The 18,844-nt window shown below is 45.3% G+C and overlaps 1 long non-coding RNA gene across 1 annotated transcript; it reads right to left on the reverse strand.

Annotated features, from left to right (window-relative positions):
• Nucleotides 1–372: 372 nt before the first annotated feature.
• LOC129380711 (uncharacterized) lies at nt 373–17,059 on the reverse strand. Its single transcript, XR_011890408.1, has 4 exons — nt 17,017–17,059; nt 8,236–8,305; nt 533–660; nt 373–465 (listed from the first exon to the last, which is right to left on the reverse strand). It is a non-coding gene; the product is annotated as an uncharacterized lncRNA (long non-coding RNA).
• Nucleotides 17,060–18,844: the final 1,785 nt, after the last annotated feature.

An 18,844-nucleotide genomic window follows, 5' to 3' on the forward strand; every position in this document is an offset into this window, starting at 1 on the left:
AATCTGAAAAATATAGCAAAAGACATTTATACTTCCTTCTTATGTCATGTACGAAACGACGCAGGGATGAAAACACCGACAAAGGAAGGGTGCACACTATTCATTTGTCCGTATTTTTGTGTCTGTGTGGACTCGTTCACAGCGCAAGAAAGAAAGTATGAACAGCCACAAATTAAGGAATTCATGAGCTTTCTGTGCTAGGGAAACCAAGGTTGGTTAACTAAAGCCTTGAAATGCACAGAGACAAAAATGCAGTAATTTCGAAACAAGGTAATTGTACATGACCGCACATCAAAGATCATTATCTGAAAATTAAAAAAGAAAGAATTAGACGCGAAGCAATCAAGATGTGAAATATGAAGCGACTCACTTGTAGAAGTTAGTTTCATGGTGTTATAGGGGGCACTGGTACCAGACTTGCCAGCGAGCGTACAAAAATTACCGTGGAGAAGAGTTGGAGGCATCCTAATAAAACGAAAATTCGCTTGTCCGTAAACACAGTCAGAGCTATAAAACGATGCAAAATACTTACCACCAGCGCCTAAAGCCTCTGAGCAAGTAAATATCAGAATCAGATATGTTGATCTTGATGTCATCCTTGCACATTTGCGTACCTCCGGTAGTATAGTACGTTAATATTGGCTGACTGGTATTGTAAAACTGCAACGAAAGAAAAACATGAAGCCCAAAGTTAGAAACTCAAGTTGAATAGCGTAACATTGCAGGGTAGTATTTCAACAATGACTACTTCTGTCATCGGTAGCGCGGCAATTTCAACTACAACCTAGGCAAAGCTTCCGGAGTTCCGTGGTTTCAAGGACGACCCTAGCACCTGGCTTCGCACCGTGGACTCGCTTATCATCTTAAACTCATTGGATTTTTTGGTGAGAAAACATCGCGAAAGTTGTCGCTGAAGGTCGCCTCGGAGAAGCAGCTGAAGCGTGGAATGACGTAGGCGGGCGCAAGTATTATACGTAGGCCGCATGGCGCACATCACTATTATCCGTGATCTTACCAGACCATACCAGACTCATGCCAGAAGCCAGGTTTTAACGCGACAGCGTTAAGGGCCCCGTGTCACAGGATAACCTACATCGGTGTCGGCGCCGGCGGCGGTGTCCGCGTGTGAAAAGTAATACCAAACAACGCATTCCGGTCCACGCAGGCCCTCCGCGTGGCGCAGAGGTGTTACTGAACTCATTGGATTTCTCAAAGTAAAATGTGTCAGATAGTTCGTAAAGTGGGACTTTCACACAGCCTACAGACTTGATAGCGTCAGACGGTAATTTGAATATACTAGGAAACATAAGTCTGTTACGCGCAGACTCAAACACACCCCTTTTCCAGCTGCCGTTTGAGGTATTTCTTAATAAGAGCGGAGCAGCCCCGCTCGGTACCTTGCATCTTCATCCAGATGCCAGATGGCGTTCGCCTCTGTGCATCTGTGGCAAGAGCGGAGCCCGCCGGGGGGGGGGGGGGGGGGGGCAGATGAAAGAACCAGGAAGCTTGCCTTCGCGTATAGCGTTCGCCGCCAGCGTTTTCAGGAAAACAACGGTTAGATAAGGTACAGTTGCCAGTAAGCGTGAGAAGTAGTCAGGGATCACTTAATAATATCGCGTTCCATTCTTAAAGGCGAAGGTTAAGTGTTCTCCAAATTTTTCATGACGCTATCGACACAATAAGTATAATTCAAGATTATTTTAATCTCTGAATTCGAGAGCGGGGTGCCGGTATGTAAACGTTGCGGACGAAGATAAATACAAAACGGACTTCCGTACACCTTCTGCCGAAGGTACTTTGTACCGTCGGCACTGAAATAATAACCAAGACGAAGGCCACTTTCTAGTTATTCCTGGATCCTTGCGTTGCGGTATATTATGCTCCATCGCTGACACACCAGAACGAGGCAACATCGGTCAACGAGCCTCTCTGCGCAAAGTGGAAGTGCGCTTTTGCAGGCCCGGGATGGATAGGAGCATTCGTTGATACATCGCAAGCTGCGAGGAATGCCAAAAACAGAAACGGCTGCCGGGGTGTCAACCCATGTTCGTTACACCTACTGCACCTTCTGAGAATTTTTGACGCTGGAAACCCGTCATCTTGGGCCGTTGCCAACAACGACCGCGTTTAACTGTTTCATTACACTCGCCGTGCAATATTTGTCAAAGTTCTTGGAAGTTACCACCACACCTTCGCTTGCCGCTAACTGCGTCATAAAGCTTCTACAGGACCACTACGAATGGAAACACAGCTTCCCAAAGACGCCCATCTCCGACATCTCGACGACTTTCCGCAGCCACGAGCTCCGTACTTATCTCAGTCAGGCTAGAGTTGAGCATTGCTGTATGTCAGCCTAGCACCCGGAAGCGAATGGTCTGACGAAGAGGTGAAACCATACTGAAACGTGTGCGTGTTTCTCCGGTGACCGCTGTTCACGGGTTAACAAAAGTTAAACGTTATCGCTCACCGCAAGACGCGCCTGCATGATTTAGAACTTTCGCGAATGTTATCGCTCATTCTATCTTCTGTATATTACCGCTGAGCTGTATTATCAGATCCCATACGCGACACGAATTGTGTAGTGGTTTCTGGAAACCACGTCGGCACCAGCGATAAACTACAATTTTTGACAAGTGATCTACAGAAACCGACGCGCTTGACCCGCAGATGAGAGTTCGATGATCGCCGACCGTGTTCATCGCTATCGCTGTGCTTAGAGGGTGCCTTGCTTTTGTAGGCACAAGTTCGCCAAATAAAAAGTTTAGTCATTCACAGTTTTGCTGCTGTATTAATCACCGTCACTAGTATGTAACCATACCAACCATTACTAATTGACCCCTAATGTACAAGCAACAAACCGGGTGAAGCAGACTGGACAGCATCTTGCGCCGGCTCCACATGTCATTAATACGGCATTGTAGGGTTGAGCTGGAAGGTCCCCGTATGACATTGTTCACGGTCAGCTGCCCAAAGTGGGCGCTACGCTCTCCTTGGACACGCCGGTGAAAATCGCATGTTCCATCGTAAGACAGGCATCCTGGCACAACAATCCAAAAGAGGCGTGCAAAAGATGTTGTACTGCATGCGCAACAGGCACCAACAATGCTACACCACAGGCACTCTCTAGCACCCCAGTACAGGACCAGAAATGAAGTTTGGATAAAGTGTGGCCTCCAGTTATCGACCCAGAAGTTACATGCGGAATACGAGGGACCTTTCATTGTCGGTTAAATCTTAGGGCACAACACTTGCCCAGGGGGTTGCCCGGAGTCTGAAGAACGCACAGACAGACGAAGCGGAACAATACAGCGGTACATGCGTCTCAATTGAAGAAAAGGTTCGTCGGCAGGACAGACACGCTCTGGCAGGCTGTGCTTTCCTTCGGATGAACAGCATACGCTCTCGTGGCCGAGTGAAATGAAAGAAGCGCGAAGTGGAGGTAATTGACCAGCCCAAAGGGACCGCTGCTCTGCCTCTCTTGTCTATTCTTAACAATACTTAAAATAAGCAGCAGTACCATGGGCACCACCAATTACAGGAAAGATGACCTGCCGAGCTACAGCCATTACCAATTGTGTGCAAACTGTTTTCGTTTTGTTTTGCAATAAAGTGCAGGAGTCTCGGTTAGGTGCTGATGATTACACAGCGCCTGATTTATCATAAATAGAAATGCACCAAGATAGCGCAAGATAGCGCTCTTCCTCATATCAATTAGTAACCTAAATATTCAGGTAAAAACGCTGATATTCCAATAACATAACATTGAATGGGCGAAGCCACTTGAACGCAACGTCATGGTGTGCCCACTTGTCTCTGCAGTGTAGCTACGGCAGCATTCAACTTTCGCCGCTGCCCGGAGCACTGTGCCCTCAAACATTATCGTTACTCTTATGCAGGTGCGTGCATACTGAGGTCTCAAAGAAACAGAGCAAACTTGCACTATGAATGCCGGCGGTCTTCCATCGGTCTCATCTCGTACACCATAGAGGCGGTACGCCCGTAACATGACTGGGATGCCCTTGATTATGCCAATATTCTGAGGCGCCTCGTAGCTGCAAGGGTTGCGTTCCTACAACGGAGCAGCAGTTTTTTTATGTGTCGTGCCGCCAACATGTCGCCCACGCGTATTGTTACAACACCTTCCCAGGTGCGTCAGCGTAACGCTAAACCTTCCGATCGCTTTCAGTGCTTCGCTCTTTGGGTGTCACTACCTTCTATGTTTGCTCTTGCTGTGGTCTGGAATTCAATGTTCCATCGTGAAGCTTTCTTTGCCAAGTTGCCAAGTTAGGCGCGGAGACCTATACAGGAGGCGGCCCTTACTCGAGAATGTCAGATATGGGCCGATGACACAAACCATTCCTTTTCATCGCCTTACTGTAGAATCAATAACCAACATCGCGAATGAACTCTAACTAGCCTCAGCAGATATGGATGTCTGATCATATATATATAATATAAACACGCAAGAAACTGCGGTCCTACTTGTCCACCCGAACGGAAGACATGTGGTAAACCCACCACCAGCCTATCTAGCTCTTACCGTGATATCGTTCATCGATACCTTTAAGTTTACGACGTGGGTCGCTCTCACGTCAGCCGTCAGCCTTTATCTCTCGAATTTAAGAAATTACACGCCGCCACATACATACATTACCGATTAACGTAAAACTGAATCCATACTATGCTTTCTATTCTCTTCGGCGCTTAGTTACTGACTGCTTCCTTGTTTCCGGTAACACCACATCTTCAAATGGCAATAAACTTGCTGTACTGCAAAATAAAGTACTTTGTGTTGTTACGAACGCATCTTCCTATTCACCGATCCGCCATATGTTCAGTAAACATATTATCGTTCCTGCATGACGCTTTTTGGAAGATTCGCATGTTTTTGTAATAGCACAGGATCAGAAATGTTCTCTTTTTTTGCCAGCACATCATTTTAACCTACATTACCGACAGTTTGCCCTACTATGTTTAAATATTCTATTCTTTCCTGTGGCCGAAAAAATCTATTCTGGTTTGATGATGCTCAGGCAAATCTTGCACCAATTTCTCAACACGAAACTTTCCAGAATACTGTTGCGTAAAACGACAAGGGGCGTGACTATTTACATTGCATTTACTCTCAGGTACACAGAAGCAACCAAGATGGTGGACAGCCTGCACACCAGAAAGTCCCGTCTTCTTCGTCGTCTGCTCCAGGCAGAATGTCTTTCTCGGATTGTGTTGACTTCGTAACATTACCCCCGGCGACAGGAACACCGTCTCGGTGCACTTTAAACATTGCTGTCAGAAAGAGGGCGGTATTCATTCAGTCTGATGACGTGAACTATGTCACTGGGAGCGATAGTAGGTGGCGCAGTCGGCGAGACGGCAACAATCTCGTAGGTGACGTCCGTCACTTAACGGACGATCTCGTAAGTGCCCGTGTACCGAGATAACAACTTCTCTGACAGGCAACTACGACGGAATGTACACCACAGGAGAACGAAGCCAATGGGTGAGAAACGAATATCGCGATGCCAGCTATCATAAAGGCGCTTCTAGGTCGCTTACTAGGCCGACAGCCCAGTACGGGCGATCGGAAGCTCGTAAAAAGCACGAGCTATGGCCTCACGTGCATATTCGCTAGGCGACATTGTAGCAGCCGGAGCAGGGTGCCCAGTAGTAACGCCGGTTCGCGGGCACAGAGCATGTAAAAGGGTGAATAACCGCCGGTGTCGTGACGTGATGAATTGTAGGCGAAGATCTCGTAAGGTAGCACCAGGTCCCAGTCACGATGGTTATATGAAACATGCATTGGGAACATATCCGCGAGGGTGCGATTCAGGCGCTCGGCGAGGCCATTTCATTGGGAATGGTACGAAATGGTCATCGTGTGCTGCGTTGACGAGGAGCGCGAAATATAGCCCATTACGCGGCACAAGAATGAGCGGCTTCGATCTGTGAGCAATTGGTGTAGAATCAAAGTGGTTTAGACTAACATCATGGTTAAAATCGGCAACACCAGCAGCAGTGCTGGTGGGGAACGCTGGAGTGATTGCATACCTGGTCGCATAATCTCTAGCAACAGCGACCCACTTGTTCCAGAATTTTGACTCAGGAAAAAGACCGACAAGCTCTAAACCAACACGGAAGGATGATTCGGTCGGTATGGAGAGCGATTTAAGCAGTCCTACAGGGAGCGCGACAGGTCGTTTCCGACGTTGGCATTTATCGTAGAAGGCCACGTAACGTCAAATAGACCAGGCGAGACCACGTTAAAAGAAGCGGCAGCGGATGTGCTAGATACGCCAAGCTGACCAGCAGTTGGTTCGACGTAAACCTCATGCAGGTGCGAATGTTTAGGTATGACGAGAAGCAGCTCAGGGCCATCTGGCACGACGTTACGACGGTAAGGTGTGCTATTCAAGAGGACGACGCAGTGACGCGTCGTTAAGTGTAGACTCGAGGCGGTCAATGAGCGATCACAAGGAAGCATCATCACATTGTTCATCACCAACCTGGCAAAGTATACACATAGACATGATACCCGATGCATGATAAGGTTGTATGGTCAGCAGGGTACCGGAACAAGCAGTCCGTGTCCAGATTGAGGCGGCCACACATTTAGGCAACGGAGTAAGAGTACTTCTAAAGGCGCAGGGCACAACAACCAAGTCGTTCAGCAGGCCCCTTGAGTAAAAACAGCCAACAGAGAGCGTGATGGTCAATGAGAACATAGAAACATCCGCCATACAAGTAACGACGGAATTTAGAAACCGCCCAGACAAAAGCAAGGCATGCCCATTCTCTAATAGAGTAGTTGCGTTTATATTTCGAGAGGAGACGACTGGCGTACGCAATAAAACGATCAATGCCTCTTTGGTTTTGGGCCAAACTGCACCAATGCAGTGACCACTAGCGTCCCGGCGCACTTCGGTGGGAGCATCCAGATCAATGTGTGAAAGATTATTGGAGTAGTTAGAGCGGTGATGAGCTGAGAAAAGGCGTCAGCTTGTTGAGGACCCCAAGGTAACGGGTCGTCCTGTTTGAGAAGGTCAGTGAGTAGACGTGCGGGTGCTGCAAAGTTTTTCACGAAAAAGCAAAAGTAGGAGCTTAATGAACAAAGCGTGGAATTTAATGAACAAAGCATGGTAAGGGAAAGTTCGTGACAGCCCGTATTTTTGCTGGGTCTGGTCGGCCACCGGAAGCGTCAACAACGTGGCCCAGCCCAGTATTTTGACGCAGAGCGAAGTGGCACTTCGAGGAATTGAGCCGGAGGCCAGCTCATCCAAATAGTGCTAGAATGGTCGTACGCAGCTCAATGTGTATTGGGAAAGTGTGTGAGAAGATTATCACGTCATCTTGGTAACATAAACACGTCAACCACTTAAATCTTTGAAACAGTGTGTCCATCATTCTCTCAAAGGCATCTGGAGCGTTGCAGAGACCGAAATGCATGAAGTTGAAATGCTAAAGTCCATCAGGGGTCAGGAAGAAGGTTTTCTCACGATCCATGTCGTCTACAGAGATTTGCCAGTAGCCTGAACGAAGGTCCAGGGGTGAAAAGAAGGTGACACCGTGGAAGTAGTCGATGGCGTCGTCAATGCGGGAAAGAGGGCACAGATACTTCTTGGTGATTTTGTTGTGGTGCCGATAATCAATGCAGAAACGCCAGGAGCCGTCTTTCTTCTTTACTAGACGACGGGAGAGGCCCAAGGACAAGATGATAGTGCTGTGATCTCCATCGAAAGCATTTTGACCGCTTCTTTTTGAGCCACTTCGTGCTCTGATGTGCACACACGGTAAATGAGCAAATACCAGTGTTGATGCGGTGGGTGATAATCTTATTCTGACCCAGGGGTTCATCACGGATGTCGAAAATGTTGCTTTATGAGGCCAAATCTCCGCAGAGGGCGTCAGTCTGGTCAGGTGAAAGGTCTGATGCAACCATTTTTCAAAAATGGCGTCGTCAGAACATGGTGACAGGAAGACTTCAGCTTCATCAGGAGCGGTTATGGCGACAACCTTCACGTCATTGTCTTTTAAAGCACGGAGTTGGGCAAGCTACATCTTGTGGGGCAACAATTGAGAGGTCAGACCAAAATTTAGGAGCGGGACGAAGACACACTTATCTGTTATTGTGACTATAGTATGCGGCATATTAGCATTACATACAGTCGTAGATCAGTAATACGGCTGCTGATGTAGTGGTCGTCAAGAACGGGAGGGGTCGATGAGAAACACACATACGTGACGGCTCCAGGCGGTAGGCGAAAAAAGGCAGTCAGGCTTAAGCGGCTGGCGGGCGTGTCACAGGCATCTGACAGAAGAGAAAGATCGAGGCAGAGTGCATCATAAGAGCAATCAATTAGGGCTGAGTGCACCGAAAGATACTAAAGGACAAGTATGAGTTCATGTGGGCAGCGAGCAAGGACGGCAAAAAAAACAGCAGTTTGACCACCGGCATTGCTTACACGGGCAGAGCACATTCATATAGCTTTAACAGCACCACCATCGGCAACACGTATTGTCTGTGTCGTAGATGCGAGGTACAAAAAGGACGACGAAGACAAGCGCTGTGTTCCGAGGGTGTTTACAGGGACATTGTCGACTTTTACTTCTAGGAGTCGACTTTTTTCTTAGTGTTGATGCTTCTGATGATGTTAATGTTGAACATGAACCCTGCACTTTGTATTGGTTTTTTGTTGTTACTGACCACTGTATATGTAGCGACTCCCCCCACCCTTATCTACTGCCCTAAGTCAAGGGCCTTTAAGGGTAAATAAATGATGATGATGATGATGAGGGTATGGTAAGTGGGAAGCGTCCGTAGAGGATTTGCAGGGGACGTTGGCATTGCAGTTTCACATCCATAAGCTGCATGATCTAGTTTTCCGGCAGCGAGCGTCCAGATAAGATCGGCGAGGAAAAGCGGCGAGGCTGCGGCGAGGCTGCGGTGAGCGTAATTAGCGGGATTTGAGGCGACGGGGAGCAGAAAAAGCGCCGAACAGGAGGAGTGGCGTCAGAGGTAAGAGACGTATGGGAAGACAACGAATATTAAGCAGGGGAAGCAGCGGCTGAACGCTTCGAAGGAATAGGGTACATGTAGGTGGGAAGGTCTGGCGATGTGCATTGTTCGAACTTCAATGGCAATAACGAGCAATGTGCCCGGCGGGTTACAGAAGAAGCAGATGGGCTGATCGTACGGCCTTCTCCATTCCGTAGGATTGCGGGAGGGCAAAGGAGAGGTCTAGGATCGTCAAGCGGTGCCTGTGAAATAAGGCCGAGGATCAGGACGAGCAAGTGGGCACGCTGTAGGAAGGCCCAAATTTGCAAACTCCTGCCTGACTACAGCCTGGATGAGGAACACAAATCGTAGAGATGGGTCACTGGCAGGAGTTGGGAATACTGGTGGATGAACAGGTGCAAGACAGGCAGTTCAATTTTGTGACGAACAATGCGCATGACGTTGTCATAGGTGAGCGGCGGGTGAACGGCGCGCGATGAAGTTTCGGCCGAATGCGCAGCCATGCGAATCTCGGGGATATACGGCGGCTCCTGGCTTGTTCAAACCGCCAGCACTCTTTGATAACGGTGTCAACGGTATCAACATCGCTATAAACGAGTACGTTAAACGCATCGTCGGGGAAACCTTTTAGCACATGCGAAACTTTCTCGGACTCAGGCATGTGCTCGCCAACCCGGCGGCAAAGAGTGATAACGTACTGAATGTATGCGACGTATGACTCTGTAGATGTCTGTGCACGAGACGCAGGAGGTCAGGACTCAAGAAGAAGAACACAAACGACTTCTTGAGTCCTGACCTCCTGCTCCTTGCCTTTACTAATTCAAGCATGAACCAACTAGCCCAAGCAAGAGTTTTACTTGAGCATAATCGCGTGCCGGTGAAAGTACGAAAGAGCGCGCTCAGCGCGCGGCAATGTAAGGACACCTAGACGAATGTGTAGGCAACGTTGAACAAAGTGGGGATGGAGAAACGAAATGAAACGTTGCGGAGGAGGAAGGCAGGCGGAGGCGCGCAGGGTTGACGCCCTCTGGAACTTGTTACATGTTTTCTTTGGGATCCATACGTCCGGTCAGGGTTCGTCTCCTGATAACATCGTCCTCACGCGCCGTAGACGGTGTGTGTGAGTGAAAGCTTGCGACGGTGAGCCGATGATGGCGGCCTAGTCTCGCGTGCACAATGGGAAGAAGCGCGCCATATTTCGTCGAGCGTATGGCACGGGAAATGTCAGGTAGGCGGGTGTTGTACTTCGGCCGCGCACGGTCTCGCGGGCTTTAAATCGATCTGCTTTGTGGACACAGTCTCGGTGGGCCGACGGCTCGTCGCTTTATGTGCGATCTGTTCACACCGCCAAGTTTACGTTAAAGCGATATACATCAGAAAGGTCACTTCGCTTGCTGCTACAGCCGCGATTCCTACCACCAGCGTTTTGACAGCAATTGTACGCGGTCATCGAGTGTGAAGTGTTCACGTTTCCCTGTGCGCACTGACACCAGGCTAGGTAATTCACATATTAAGCGAATGTTTCCGACGGGGCCTTCAATTCTGGCGCATGACGCGTATGGCGCGGCCGCGCGAGTCCTGTGTAGGCGTCTAGGCGCACCGTGGCCTGATGGCGTCGTGTGTGCCATAGCACCCGCAAGCTTGCACGTTACACGGCTTTGCGAAGTGACGTCAACGTAGCGTTTTTGATACTGCTGCCCAGCAGGCCATACATGCTGGTTTTACCACACGTAACGCATAAAGCTTCACTGTTGAAATAAAAACAACACCTCTATCTTCACACATCGCATTGTTAACCAAATAAAACAAGTTCCTAAGTTAAAGATAAGACTCATATTCAAGGCATCATCAGCGAACCTACGCCAATCGTGAAGTGGAAAGCTGCAAGAACAACAGAAGGAAATTTTGAACTATACATGCATAGTAATTGCTTTAAGTGTCGACAGCAGGAAAATTCGAAAGCTGTTCAAATTGGTGGTGTCGACAAAGCCAAAGCAACAGGTTATTAAGGGAGTTTCACTCGAAGAACGTGTTCTAAAGCGGGCAACGAAATTCTGAAGTATTACAAGCTTTGTCGCGTTCCTTGCGCATAAGAGAGTTGTTCGAACAACTCTCTTTTAACTTTCTCTTTAGATCTCTTTTAATTAGCTTGATTTTTGAAGTTTGAGATAATTTTCAAGAGTTACAGGAACATGACTTTGTAGTATTTGGCAGTTTTTCTCCTAAATTACCTAATAATGTAAAAATGCATGCAATAATAACTTCAAAGCGGTATCCTCAACATTTATTGAGGCGGTGATGATTATACGTCTTAGAAATTACCCTGTATCACTACTTTCAAGAGTGTTTGGTCGTTTAGGGAGGTTGAGTGGATATATACACAACGCAGCTCGCAAAACAATAGATAGTGAGCGCATAATTATTAGGGGTGGGTGAATATTACAAATCTGGAGTACGAATCAATATTACGAACTAACTTTTCCTATACTTATTAGAACTGGAACTATTCGGCCTTTCGTAATATATAACGCTATAACACTAAGAAAATATTTCGTAAAAACCGACTATTAACGACCTCTTACTCTTTTCCACCTTCAAACCAAGTAACGCCTATTATCAGAATTGAAACAACGGCAAAAAATTCGAACGCAGGAACAAAATCGATAAAGAAAGCCTTCTCTAAGTTTCTGCGGTGGAAGTTTACGTGACAATCTGTGAGTTTTGCTTCTGGTCTGCCATTTAGTGTTATTTGGCGGTGTCTTATTATGACATTTTATCTTTAACACTCGAAGCGCTGATAGTTCCCTTGCCCCAGGCCATTTTACATGAGTCAACGGCGCACGGGCCCGTGAGCACCATACGTTTATCCTCTGTAGAGAACTTCCATCATTATCCGTCAACCATTTATCGTAACGTTTTTGTAAAGCTCGAATCCATACAGCCACCATTGATTCTCGGAACACTTGTTTACAAACACAAACACGGTCTAAATATATTGAGAGGCTATTCGCGCAATATTTGAAGTACGACTGGCGATCTTGAGTTTCAAATCTCTATCATTGACTGGCAACGGTCTTTCTTGGACTAGTCATTCTATGTGGGGGGGCCTAAGAGAAAAATAGTCTGGCATTTGTATGCGTTTCGTATTCGAAAAAGTTCATATTTACTTAACGCTAATAATCGTACAACATAAGAACCGCAACATTCAGTAAAACAACTAAGTGCAATTGCCCTATAATTTCATTGTAATTTCTCGAAAATATCACCAGCAGATCGTCACTCACATAGTTGTACGAAGATTCTTGCTGCCTAAAATTATAGTTACCTTAATAAAACATAAAGAAGAGAGCGCTTACCTCTACTACGTCATACAGGGGCTCTGTGATCTCAACTCTCCCATCTGGCTGCGCGGTTGGCAATATTATCGCAAATACTAGCGCTAGAATGACTACAAGAGCTGGAACGACACTCTTCTGCGTCTTCATGTTCCCCATGAAGCAAGGAGTCAACATGAGCCCTTTATATACAAATATTTTGTAGCTAGCATCTCAGATGCCGTATCTCAGTGTTTTGGGAGCATCACAATGGCGAATGCCGAAAGTGGGTATGGGTAGAAATTTACGGCTGACGTCAAGAGGATATTGCAGCACGCATTTTAGGCCTATACCTTATGGTACCACCATGTCAGAAAGAGGCCACACAGATTGTAACAAGCGCTTCTTGTATGAACTTTACAGTTTGTCGTTTTACCTTTTGCCTTTTATGATATTTGTATAGGCATCTTCGCACAAGGTCTTCGCAAGTGTTCCACGAACCTCGGTGGCCTCAGATACAATATAGCGTCTCATCCTTTGAAAACATTTAATTTCAATTTTCAATTTCAACTTTATTTTCCCATCTTACAGTACAGATGGAGGGGTTGCAGAAAAAAGCTACACCAGGGCAGCTTTACAAGTCTACAAACCTAAAGTTCAGAAGGGTGGCAGCACTGGAACTCGTACAAAAAACAAACAAACAGATAAGTATATCAAGTAATCACTAAAGTATACACGAAACAGCAATACGTGCACACAAGTAAACTCAAGCCATGTTATTTAAACACATAGTATGAAGCTCCTCGCGCGAACAAGAAACCACATAAAAATTAATGAGACTATAACCATTAATAAGAGATGGGAGAATATAGTGAAGGCATTCTTGTCCAAGTTTAAGTCGAGGTGTTGGTACTATCCATTCCTCGCCATGTCTTGTTGGATAGCTTAACGTTTTTTTTTCTTTAGTTCTGCTAATTTCTTGAGATTGGTTATATTATTCCTAATTTCCGATTTAAAGATGACACTGAGACGATATTTACAGAGATTATGCACTTTAATTACTCTAAAATGACTAATTAAAGCTGCACTTGGATGTCGGTACGACGTATTATACACATGTCGGAGATACCTTTTTTTGGATTAGGTGAATGCATTCAAGGTTAGTGAAGGTTGTGGTACTCCAAACTAAGTGGCAATAATTCAAATTCGAGTTGAAGATTGAGTTGCAAATAAGCATTTTAGTTTGTGTAGGTAGGATGTTTTTTAAACGACCTATAGCGCCAGGGATTTGAGCTATTTTGTTTGAGACGTAATTAACGTGATGATCCCATGACATCGGAGGAAAATAACCCCTAGGCATTTGAACTGCTCTGTTATTTCTACTCGACGTGAATTCAAAATAATATCTTCATGCGGTGGGATAAGTTTATTTTTTGGTTTGAAAATGACTGCCTTAGTCTTACCCTCGTTTATCTTCATTGAATTAGCAATGGACCAATCCTCGAGGGCTTTCATTGCAACGTTGCATTGATCAATAAGTTCGGAAATGCTATTACCGGCAAAAAACAGACTTGTATCATGCGCATAGATGACAAACTTTGCATCATCGTTAATATTTATTATATCATTTATATAAATGTTGAAGAGTAAAGGTCCTAGCGTACTTCCTTAAGGGACACCGCACATGAGAGGTTTCGGTTCAGACTGCATACCATCAATCAATACCACTTGTTGGCTAAATGATAGATAAGTGTTCAATAATGATAGTGCTTTCCCTCGGATACCATAGTGCTGCAATTTATTAAGTATTTTATGGTGCACGAGGTCAAAAGCCCTTGAAAAGTCCACAAACACACCAATGACATAAGCTTTGTTTTCTAGCTGTGTTATTATATATTATTTTTGTTCGAGCGATGCAGACTCAGTTGATTTGCCTTTACAGAAGCCTAACTGAATTGGTGTTAGCATGTTAAATTTATGAATGAAGTTAGACAGCCTTAAATGAAGCATTCTTTCAAAGGCTTTTGAGAACACTGGTAGAATTGAAATTGGTCTGTAATTACCAAGAACATTTCGATCTCCCTTTTTAAAAAGGACAACGACTTTCGCTAATTGCATTTTTTGGGGGGAAAAACTGCAGTTACTAAACAGATGTTAAAGATGTGAGCAAGTATAGGAGCGATAACTTCAGCTACATGCTTGGCTGGCCGAATTTGAATGTCATCAATATCACAGCTACTGCTGTTGTTAAGATTTCTTATTACTGACACTACTTCACCTTCCGTAACAGGATGCAGGAAGACTGATTCATCATTTCGAATGTGCATGTATTTGCTAGCATCAGATTGAGCAGCGCTAGTAGTCAGGTTTGTTAAAAACGTATTGAATACATTAGCCAATTCCAAACAACAAACTTCCTTTCCATCAATATTTAGTTTGGTTAATGCAGTGTGTGTACTATTACGCTGTAAGAGAGTATTTAATCTTGCCCATAGTGCACTATGTCAAGCATTCTTGACGACTAGTAGTGATAGGTAATAGGAAGTTCTTGCAGATCGCAGTTTTTTAGTCAATTTATTCCTGTATTTCTTAAAGACGGCAAGGTCCTCAGCCTGACGAGTGCACAAAAAATTTCTGTATAACTTTTGTTTGGTTTGTATTTCTCTGCGGAGCTCTAACGTCATCCACGGCTTGCGGGTTTTGCGACTTCTTATGCGGGTCACAGGAGGAAAGCAATCATGATAAATTTGTTTAAATGTATCACTAAACGTATAATAGGCTAAATCTGCGTCATCTAGTTCAGCTATCTTGCTCCAATCTATTTTCACAAGCTGGTCCCCAAAGGATGTCAGTGATGTCTCTGTAATTGCTTGCTGTGTGACTGATGTAGATTTGCTGCCCATTGCACCAGGCTTCTCTATGCAAACAAACACGCGAAGGTGATCACTAATGGAACACGATAAAACGCCCGATATAACATTCGTATGCATAGAGTTAGTGATAATTAAATCAAGCACAGAATGGCTTTCACTTGTGACTCTCGTTGGTATATCAATCAGGTTAACAAAACCATTAGACACAATGGATGTATTAAACTCTCTAGCAGACGGACTGGGAATATTCATGTCAATATGAAATCGCCGCAGGCTATTAACGTTTTCTGATTATGACGCTCAACAACAGAAGCCATAAACAGGTCATAGAACTGCAGAAATAACGAAATATTACCGTCTGGAGGCCGGTAACATACAGAAAACAGAGTGCTTTGCGTACAAACCGACAGAATTTCATAATCTCGGGTTATTACAGTGTACGATTCAAGTAATTAACCTTCTAGATCGTTGCTCAGCAATAGTGCAACACCACCACCGCGGACATTTTGCCTATTTACGTAGTATGTGGTATAGTCTTTCAATCTGAAAACATCATAGTCACAAGTGCTCCATGTCTCTGTTAACATTATTGCAGAAAATTGAAAAGAGAAACCGGCAAAGATTTCTTCTAAGCACAATATTTTGTTTTTCACTGACCTAGTATTGAGGTGAATACATTTGTGAAAAGCCATCGAGAACTTTGACACTGCTTGGTTATTATAATTAGACAAATAATAGCGAGTCTCATTCATCGTGCTTTCTTTGAACACAAAAGAATAAACTTGTCATCAGTTATAATTTGCCAAGGTCGTCTTTACTCCTAATAACAGTGGTAGCTGCTCCACTGGACTTCTGAGCAAGAATTTTTCCATTTACATACCAGACGAAATCATAGCCTTTTGCTTTTGCCCTCTCTTTCGCAGCTCGAAGAAGTTCGCTGTGGAAGCGAGTTAACTTTTCCTGAATGAAAAGTTTCGGGTCACTGTTCTTGAGCGCGCTCTTTTTCTGTAGCCTTATCTGTTGTCTGGCAAACCTGATAATATTTCCGGGAACATTATCTTGCTTCGCTGGCAGGCGGTGAGCTGATACAACGTCAGCATCAGTCACCCGAGGAACACGAAGCCTGTCAGCAACCTGATCTAGTGACGATAATAGGTTCTTGCCAGGAACAACAGGGACGCCATGTACTTCCAAATTAAGCCGCCGGCTGCGGAATTCGAAGTCATTTATCTGTTGCCGAAGCTCATGTTGAACTGCGGTGTCGACCATGTCCTTTACCTCTAGTTCTGTCACTCGCGTTCTGAGAGCCTTTATTTCACTGTCTTGTCGGATTATCTTTTGTACAAACTCGTCAAACTTTCCCGACATAAACTGGAGTGATTTTTCCATATCATTGATTTTTCCAACTAGGGCAGGCAGGCTTTCGAGCTTTTGATTTATGGCCGCGAGAACCTCCATTTCAGGTTCGCTGCGAGTAGCGCGTGCTGCAGTGTTTCTGCATACTGGGCATCTCCAGGTGATTTTGGCACTTTCCGATGTTGTTTTAAATGATTTCTCAGTTACACTAGCGCACTTGCCAAAGTGGTATTCGAGAGAGCACTCGGAGCATTGCACCGACCCTTCGTCTTTACGAACGGGCAACTGACAAGAAGAGCAAATATGGGACACAGTTGAAACTTTCACAATGTGAGCACAAAACAAGGCAAACCTTAACAACAAGGGCAAACGGGACTACAGGGCAACACTGTGGCAACGGCAGTAGCAACGTTGTAGGTTGATTTTTAACACAATAATAAGAAATAATTTGAGCACCAACCTGTAACAAGCAGGGTTCAACGATTAGTAGGCGTTCCCACGAGCTGCCACCGCTGCCAAATGATCGCCAAGGAGCAAAAACGCCCACTTATAACGGCTCCCGAAGCTTGCTAGGTGCGCATGCGCTTGGCAAACATCGTGGAAACGGCGAAGCGAGATGATCAGTGCATCGGGGCTTCCGGCGTGGCACTCCGCAGGAACGGTACGAAGTCAAAAGGCACGTACGATGGCCTGCATCAGAAGTGCATGGAAGCTGTAACAAGCAGAATTCAACGATTAGTAGGTGTTCCCAAGAGCTGCCACCGCTTCCAAATGATCCACACAAATGATTCACACCCCATTTACGTCATCTTCAGCCAAACTCGAGAACATAAGCGCATTTTAGTGTTTGTACACTGACCTGTAAGAGCTGTTGTGACCAGTAAGAATAAGAGCAGTAAAATTGTTTATCGTGTAGACGGAACATGTCATTCTCGATTGAACATGTAGGCCTGCTTGTTCAATACTGAAGCCACCAGAAAATCGCAACGTGCAAGTTATTCTCGTTGTGAAAAAAAAGATATCAGTATTGTCGACGCTCCTGCGCACGAACAATGGTTCTGAACAAACTTCTGCGCGAAGCAGTGAGGCATTTCTCCGTTTGTCGACGCAACCAACCTCATAGTCCGATTGCTAGGCTACAAATAATATATTATTATGGCACCGTAGAACTGTGGAACCAATATCACTAATAATTAAACTGAGAGATGTGTGCCACTCATGGACTATTCCCAAAACTGATTAAAATTTTAAGACTATTTGCACATTGAATAGCGTGTCTTTTAAGTGCGAGCCATCGTTCTGGTGACATCAGTGCTTAATATTTTTGCATCTTCATAGTACTCGTTACTCGCGAATAGAACAGGACGTTTACTGCGTTTCTGTTAGTACATGTAAACGTTTTCTCTTTCTTTTTTCCCCAAAGCATGTTAATGCATACTGTAGGCCGCATTTCCTCAACCAGGATAACAACATTTTTTGAAAATGATGTTGACATGCCCACAAGAAAACGATTTAATGATGCGTGATTTTATGCAAACCAAATAAATATCTAAATAAATGCTTCCATAGGATTCCAAATGAAGCCAATAATTCTACACGTTTATAGCCTGAGGCTTTGTACATAGGTAACGCTTGGCGTACGTAAAAATTGACTGTGAAAAGCTTTGGAGGCAGAAGTTTAAAATGCTGTAACAGTAGGCTCGAAAGTCAAGTAACTGTTTCATCAACAGCCTTCATCTCGCAGCACAGAATTCGTTGCAAGGACGAACAGGAACTTCTTCATCTTACGTACATTTGTCTAATGTTTGCGCCAGCTCATGCCACTAACATGGATAACGAAGGAGCTCACCTAGCCGCCCAAGCAGCAGATAACTGGAAGGTGGAATCGCTCGAGCCGCATGGCCAGCTTGAACCCATCCTCACATATCACCAACCAAGTCAATTTTACAAGGATTAGTGCAGAGCCTATCCGTACCCGAGTACGATTCTCTTCCCGAAGCAGGCCACCACTATATGGCCGGTACAGACTGGATCCGTGCTGGGTCCCAAAAGATTGGCTAAAATTTCTAAGCAATTGTTTGAACCTAACCGCAGGCGCTGCAAAGCACTAACCACAGACTAAGATCACATACTTTAGAGGCGGCCATCCAAACACCACCAAGAACGATTCCTCGGCATTCCGATTCCTGGGAGCGTACGATCAATACTGATGACCCAAAATGACAAGTCATGTTGGCAGAGTGGGCTAACCTCGTCGAGACCAAATGGCATTCACTCTAGCTCCTCTG

The sequence above is a fragment of the Dermacentor andersoni genome, chromosome 10, assembly GCF_023375885.2.
Source record: "Dermacentor andersoni chromosome 10, qqDerAnde1_hic_scaffold, whole genome shotgun sequence".
Lineage (NCBI taxonomy): Eukaryota > Metazoa > Arthropoda > Arachnida > Ixodida > Ixodidae > Dermacentor > Dermacentor andersoni.